This window comes from Mus caroli, chromosome 5 (genome assembly GCF_900094665.2).
Source record: "Mus caroli chromosome 5, CAROLI_EIJ_v1.1, whole genome shotgun sequence".
In the NCBI taxonomy this organism is placed as follows: Eukaryota; Metazoa; Chordata; class Mammalia; order Rodentia; family Muridae; genus Mus; species Mus caroli.
In genome coordinates this window covers 110,224,538-110,232,386 of record NC_034574.1, presented here as the reverse complement: position 1 = coordinate 110,232,386, position 7,849 = coordinate 110,224,538, and positions in this window count along the sequence as shown.

Genomic DNA, 7,849 nt, shown 5'->3' with positions numbered 1-7,849 from the left:
CTTTGTAGACCAGGCTGGCCTCGAACTCAGAAATCCGCCTGCCTCTGCCTCCCAAGTGCTGGGATTAAAGGCGTGCGCCACCACGCCCGGCTGGTGACGTACACCTTTAATCCTGGCATTTGGAAAACAGAGGCTAGTAGATCTCTGAGGCCACCGAATGAGTCCAGGACAGCCAGGACTTGTTACACTGAGACATCCTGTCTTGAAAAGCCAGAAAGACTGTGGGGTGTGTGTGTGTGTGCGCACGTGTGTGCGTGCAAAACAAGCAAAGGTAGGTGTGGACTCCTGAAGAGGGTGTGAGATACTCGAGCTGGAGTTGGAGGTGGGTGGAACTGAACTCAGGTCCTCTGCAGAGCAGTGCACTCTTAGCCACTCAGCCTTCTTTTCCGCCTGTCCTTTAAAGTTAATCTCTCTTATCTATGTAGCTAGTGTAGATAACTAGTGTAGATGTACACACGTGTGCACATGAACACACTTGTATGCTACAGCACTCGTGAAAGCCAGAGTACAGTCTGTGGTGGGTGGTTCTTTGTTTCCACCTGTGGGTTCTGGGGATCCAGGTCTGGCTGCCACACCTTCATGCACTGGGCCATCTCACTGACTCTAGGCACTTAACTTCCAAGCCCTGCTTTATGCAGTAGGTCTTGAGTTAGGGCTGCCAGTCACATTTGATCCGTGCTTTGCTTTTGCCGAGGTTCACACCACTGATTTCCTTTATTCCATTTCTTTGCTGTTACAAACAGCGCTTCAGCAACCCCCCATCCTTCATGCAAGAAATACGGTGACAAGTTAGTTTTCTGGGGGAGTTCCTTGTATTGCGACAGTCATGTCCATAGGAATGCATCGTTTCAGTTCTGATTTATGTAAACTGCCCTCTGGGCAGACAAGTCTCTCCACGCTCAGGTCATTTATATCAAAGTTCAAACAATGTGACTTGGTATTTACATATACTTAAAATCATGTACTTTTTTTTTTTCTCTTATTTTTCATGTGATTTTCCTCTCACGAATGGCAAGATGTTAGATTTTTCTCTTAAGTGATAATCAGGGTGAAATAGGAACTCCAGCCCACTCTGCTTCCTTATCTTAAAACAGGAGTGGCTGGTGGGGGTGGGGGTGGGGCAAGATGGCTGAGCAAATAAAGTCACTGTCACCAACTCTGACCACCTACCAGAGTAGTGAGTAGTCAGGGACCCACATGGTGGAGGGGAAAAACAGAGTCTCCCAAGTTGTCCTCTGGTCCCCATATGTGAGACATGGGATACGTGAGCCTGCACACATACACACAAAATACATGTAATGAACAGTGGGCGGAGAGATGGCTCAGCGGTTATGAGCAGGTTAAGAGCACTGGCTGTTCTTCCAGAGGTCCTGAGTTCAATTCCCAGCACCTACATGGCAGCTCACATCCGATGCCCTCTTCTGGTCTGCAGGCATACATGCAGACAAAATACATAGGAAATCATGTTAAAAAAAAAAAAGCCTCCAGGTGGCCATTTGGGGAGGCAGAGGCAGGTGAATCTCAGTGAGTTTGAGGTCAGCCTGCTCTACTACAGAGCAAGCTTGGGACAGACAAGGTGACACAGAGAAACCCTGTCTAAAAACACCAAAACAAAAAGCCAAATGGTTGAATGGAATTCTGATGGAAATACAGGAGTAAAGTGCAGAAGTCAGGACTGCTCCCCGTTTATAGCCTTCCTAAGAGTGTAAGATAAGAGCCTGGGATTAGCACAAGAACATTGCTGACAAAATTGAAGTGGCTTGAGGGAGGGACTATTGTCGCTCACAGTTTCAGGGTGCAGTCAGGAAGCAAAACTGTGAAAGCCAACACCTAGCTCACTTTCTCCTTTTTATTCAATCCAGGACTCCGCCCAACCTGTGGCAATGTCACCTACAGTTAGGGCAGGTCTTCCCACCTCAGCCTAATGCAGATAGACACGCCCAGAGACATGACTCTTCTAGGATTTGATCCTGGATCCTGTCATAATATCAGCCATGACAACAGGTGTCTCACAGTACAGCCCAGGGGCTCACAACCCAGTGTTAAAACTTGACCTTATTCTTCCGTGCGTGCCTATTGTGTGGGTGTGCGCCACAGCACGTGTGTGGTTGGTGGATGACTTGGTGGAATTGATCCTGTCCTATTTGTCCAGGTATTAGACCCAGGTCGCCAGGTTTGCACAGTAAGCTCCTTTGTTGCTGGGCCTTCTTGCTGGCTCACCATTGGCCCAGAGCCCAGTGTTTCTAAGGTTGGAATTCTGCCTGTTACTGTAAACATTCATGCAGAAGGGAACATGTGCCGCCACCGTGTCAACCCCTCTGGCATTCCTGAATTCACCTCCAATAAACGGAGGCCATATCTCATATATGTTCTAAATTAACTTATTTACATCCCAAATGCTGCTCCCTCTTCTGATTCCCCTCACAGAGTCTTCCCCTGCCCCCTGGCGCTAATACCTTGTCAAGGTTTAAACCCAACTGCACACAGTCAAAGCCTGTCTTGATATCGGTGCAAAGTCAGGCAGCCTCGGAGTGGAAATCCCTGAGTGATTCACAGACCCACAGGGCCTGCAAGTCTTCTGTCCTGTGACTGTCGCAAGCCTCTTGGCTCCTGCTCACACTCGGCTCCTGCACTGCAAGGCTGCCTCCTGGTTCCTTGAACCTGCCAGGCAACTTGGAGACCTGGCTCGTCTAAACACACTGTCATTTTTGGAAGCTCTCCCTCTCTGCCGACGTTCTGGTGACCCCCGCAGTACTGTTTGAGTGGGCTAGGTGAAATTCTCATGGCTCCGGCTCTGTGGCTCCGTGGCCCTGTTTCTACTGCTATTTCAAGATGTGCAAACTTATAGGTCGGTCTGTCTGTCAGTCTGTCCTTTCATTTCCTATTCCCTTTCTTTCTTTCTTTCTTTCTTTCTTTCTTTCTTTCTTTCTTTCTTTCTTTCTTTCTTTCTTTCTTTCTCTCTCTCTCTCTCTCTCTCTCTCTCTCTCTCTCTCTCTCTCTCTTTCTTTCTTTCTTTCTTTCTGACAGGATGTTATGTCTCCCAAGTTCACCTCCGACTCAAACCTCTGATTGATTCCCCAGCCCCACCTCTCAGGTGTGCACCGCAGGACCAGGTTTATGTGGTGCTGTGGTAGTGGAACTCAGCTCTGTGTATGGTCACTAAACACCCTGTCACCTGACCAGCACGCCCAACCCCGGTAAAAACCCATAATAATCAGGTAAAAACCAGATTTCTGTTTTTTTTTTTTTTTTAAAGATTTATTTATTTTATGTATATGAGTACACAATTGCTCTCTTCAGACACACCAGAAGAGGGCATCGGATCCCATTACAGATGGTTGTGAGCCACCATGTGGTTGCTGGGAATTAAACTCAGGACCTCTGGAGGAGCAGTTGGTGCTCTTAACCACTGAGTCATCTCTCCAGACCCAGATTTCTGGTTTTTAAAAATATTATTTGGGGCTGGTGAGATGGCTCAGTGGGTAAGAGCACCCAACTGCTCTTCCGAAGGTCCAGAGTTCAAATCCCAGCAACCACATGGTGGCTTACAACCATCCGTAACGAGATCTGGCGCCCTCTTCTGGAGTGTCTGAAGACAGCTACAGTGTACTTACATATAATAAATAAAAATAAAAAAAAATATTATTTAAAAATGTGTTGTGTGTGTGTGTGTGTGTGTAGGTATGCGAGGCCAACAGAGGGCACTGTAGTACTATATCCTCTGGAGCTGGAGTTACAGGCAGTTGTTAACTAGTACCACAGTGTGTGTGTGTGTGTGTGTGCGTGTGTGTGTGCGTGTGCGTGTGTGTGTGCGCGCGTGCGCGTGCACATGCATGTGTGCAGTCAAGAACTGGGACTGTGCTGGGTGGAGGCGTGGCTCAGTGGTAGAGTGCTTTCGGACTTTGTGCGAGGCCAGCAGGAGAGAAGGATAGATACCCCATGCATAATGAAGTCTTCTGGATGGTCGTGGAGTGCCACTTAGGTTTTGGGACTTGGTTATTTTTTTTCCTCTTTGTTTTGAGATGGAGTGTAATGGAGGCTGGCTACAGGTCAGACCAGCTTCTGACTGACTTCTGTATCCATAGGACTTTCTATCAGCCATTCATCATAATCACTAGTCACGGGCTTTCTTCCAGTCCTGGGATCATCTCCATTTGACTGCTAATAGCCTCCTGTCTGAGGCACATTGACACCCCTCAGGCATCTCGGAGAGACACATGGCAGGCACTCAGTAAATAGCCTCGATAATTACAGATCAAGGATTACTAGCTATGCCTTAGCTATATGCCTGTCAAACACGTTTTAAAAAACCATTTCTTTTGTGTGTGCACATGCGCATGCACATGCCATGGCGCCTGTGGAGAGGTCAGAGGACAATTTGCAGGAGTGGGTTTTTGCCTTTTATCATGTGGGCACCTGGGTTTGAACTTGGACTTGGCCACAAGCACCGTTACCCATCGGGCTATCCTGCCAGTCCATAAACCTGTTTTTATAATCATTTTTTAAACCCAGGGGTATTTACTATATGCCGGGAAGGAGGATGCTGGCTGTGTTGTTCTCTGATTATTTTTGCGGTGCTGGGGATGGAGCCCAGAGCCGTGCTTCTGCACTCACAGGTACTTCTTCTATCTCTCTAGGCCATTCCAGTTCCCTTCCCACACAAGTACACAAAGGCGAGGGAGACTGTCTGTGCCAGGCCTTTGGTGCAGGACACACATTCCATCCTCCCGGCAGCTAGCTCCCCCTTACACCCCTCACAGAGAGGCTGAGAAGAAAGGGATTCAAAGATTTTTTTTTTTTTTCCGAGACAGGGTTTCTCAGTGTAGCCCTGGCTGTCCTAGAACTCACTCTGTAGACCAGGCTGGCCTCGAACTCAGAAATCTGCCTGCCTCTGCCTCCCAAGTGCTGGGATTAAAGTGTGTGCCATCACTGCCTTGCTAAGATTTTTTTTTCCACAAGCCAGCTGGACACTTGTCACCATAGAGAGAAACAGATGGAGAGACCAGAAGGGTGTGTCTAACTGCAGACGGAACCTCCCTCTGGGTTGAGTTCTGAAATCAGGTCTCAAGACACTACATGACCACCTATCACCGTCTGAGCTTCTCATTGGTCAGGATGCTTGGGTGGCATGCTGTGACGCGGGAAGCAGAAGCCTGTGCGTGGCTCTAAGGGGTGAAAAGGTTTGCATGTCTTTCCCGTGACTAAAACCTGGGATCGTCAAAGGAAGAGGAGGAAAGGTCCTTTGGCTCTGTGCATCCAGTGGAACCATGTGACAGAGGTCTATTTGTCCATGGCAGCCGGGAAGCAAAGGGAAGAGTCTTGAGACCCTCTCTCAGTCTACGCTCGCAAAGACCAAACTGCCTTCTACTAGGCCCTTTGTGAACAGAGGTTCCAATCACCTCCTCTTCACAGGACCACACATGCGGACCTAGACTTCCGCACATTGGACATGGAGGCACTCCCATTTACGCTGTGTCCGTCACTTATCTTTTGGATCCTCTCCAACCCACCCTGCCCTACTTCGAGACAGAGTTTCTCTGTGTAGCCCTGGCTGTCCTGGAACTTGTTCTGTAGACCAGGCTGACTTCGAACTCACTGAGATCTCTGTCTCCCTAGCTCTGGGATTAAAGGCTCGTGCCACCATGCCTGGCTCCTCCAACGTTACTTTCAATGTGCTGACCAAAGAGATAAAGGGGCTCAGTGGCCTGGGAGGTTGTAATCCACGGTAATAACTACTTGTAATTTTATCCTAGTTGGATTTAGTATGTCGTCAGTTTGTCACAGTGAGACCAACGGGTTACGTTTGTATTTGGTAACTCACCCTTCCACACCATCCAAGGATGGTCCTCAGGTCCGCATTCAAAAAGCAGTGATGGGGGCTGGGGCTGACTCAGTGACAGAGTGCTTACTTATTAGCATGACTTCATGTGACCTCAGCCTGGCTAAGCAGGTCGAAGCAGCCCAGCTCTCAGGTCAGTAGGAAAACACAAAACTGGGCTAGGTGTGACAGGACACGGCCTTTAATCCCAGTCCTTTGTGGGAGGTTGGGGTGGGGTGGAGGCAGAAGGATTTCTGTGTGTTGGAGGCTAGCCTGGTCTATAGTGTGAGTCCTGGGGGTGGGGGTCGCGGAGGGGAAGGAAAACAAAATCCAGAGAAGAAAGGAGAGAGAAAAGAAAGAGAGACAATAATGACAAAAAAGGCAAGATCCAATTTTCAATATGCCTGGCTGGCAGAGCTAAGGTTATAGGTGTGAGATTGCCCTGACCCTAAAACCATATCCCGGAAGTGCAATTTTTACTCTATAGTTACTCCAGTGAGAGGAACCAGGAAGGGATGGAGCCTGGGCTATCCCAGGACAGTTTCCAGTGGGAGTGGCCCATGCTTCTTCCACGGCCTGCTTTCCTTCGTGGGCTCCAGTCCTCTTGCCTGAGACCACGGGAGCCTCTGCAGTGTGTGTGTGGCTCCTGCTTCTATGGCTAGGGGCACCCAGGCTGGGCCGATCTGTCTGAGCACATCAAACAGTGCTCCTCCATCTCGGTCCAGGAGAAGAAACTGGAAGACTGGGCTTTTCCCTCAGCGTCCTTCTGGGAGGAGTAGCAGCCAAGGCCCTGAGCAGGGATCCAGGAGGGCCCAGCCAGCCCCCAGAGTCATCCCCAGAGGGACCTGGAAGGGAAATCCTGCTACAAGAACACAGCCAGGCGATGTGACGAACACTTTTATTTACAAATATAATTAAAAGCCCTGACAGTTAATCATGCTCTTCCTTGGGACCTGAAAAATGTTTTCTTTTTTAAGTGCATGCAAAAGGAGCGGAGCCTTTTTCTCGTCATCATTTTTTATTGTAAGAAAATACACAGTTTGAAAGGATGGATAATGCAATATTTATGACCACAGATAGGGGGCGTGGGGAGGGGAAGGAGAAATAAACAGAGATGATTGGCAGAGAAGACATTGAACTCCAGAGACTGGAGTGGGGAGTGGGCGTGGGGGGCAGGGGAGGAACAGGAGGAGGAAGTAAAAAAATTCTGATCAGAGAAACAGTTAAAATACAATATGAAAATAAGCAATTCCTCTCCTTAGATTCCCTCTATACACAAAATACATGATTTGCCAAAGCCCAATTTTGTGCTACTGGGATTCTGTGAGCTCCTTTAAGTGTACTCGCACCATCTGCAACAGCAGAGGATGCTGGGATACAGTAGACCAGGCTGACGGCAAGGCAAACTCTTGCCGGCAGGTTCTTAAAAACCACAAGATCTCTTCATCCCACCCACCCACCCCGGCCCCAAAATAGTAATAATATGTTACCACTTCATATGTACATCACAATTAGTTCCTGTAAAATGTATCAAATTTTCAATCTTTAATAAAACTTTGTTTTTTTTTAATTCCTGATGAATAAATACCAAAAAAATAAAATAAAATAAAGTTATGCAGCAGCTGGTTAAGGTGTAAGGCTGCGGATTTTGTGTCTCTCCCCCTTGGCATGTGTTGTTTATTTAGGTTTCTTTAGGTATTTTCTCTTTTTTTTTTTTTTGCTTTACTTTCACTGGTTGGTGACAACGAGGGATTGCTGAAAGCAACATCCATCTGTGTTCCATCGCCGTTTGTTGGTTGACAGACCCTAAAACCACCTCCAAGGTTGTCAGCAGAACATCCGGAACCGCGTCGTCGCCGCCGGCACCGCGATGCAGGTGGTGGACGGCAGGGGCGGCCGGGTCTCGGCCAGCACTGAAAGTTGACATGGGGGGGGGGAGGAAAGGGCCCCTGATGGAGTAAGAATCAACAGGCACTAGTGCGACACGGTGTCAGGGAGAGAGAGAGAGAGAGAGAGGGAGAGAGAGAGGAG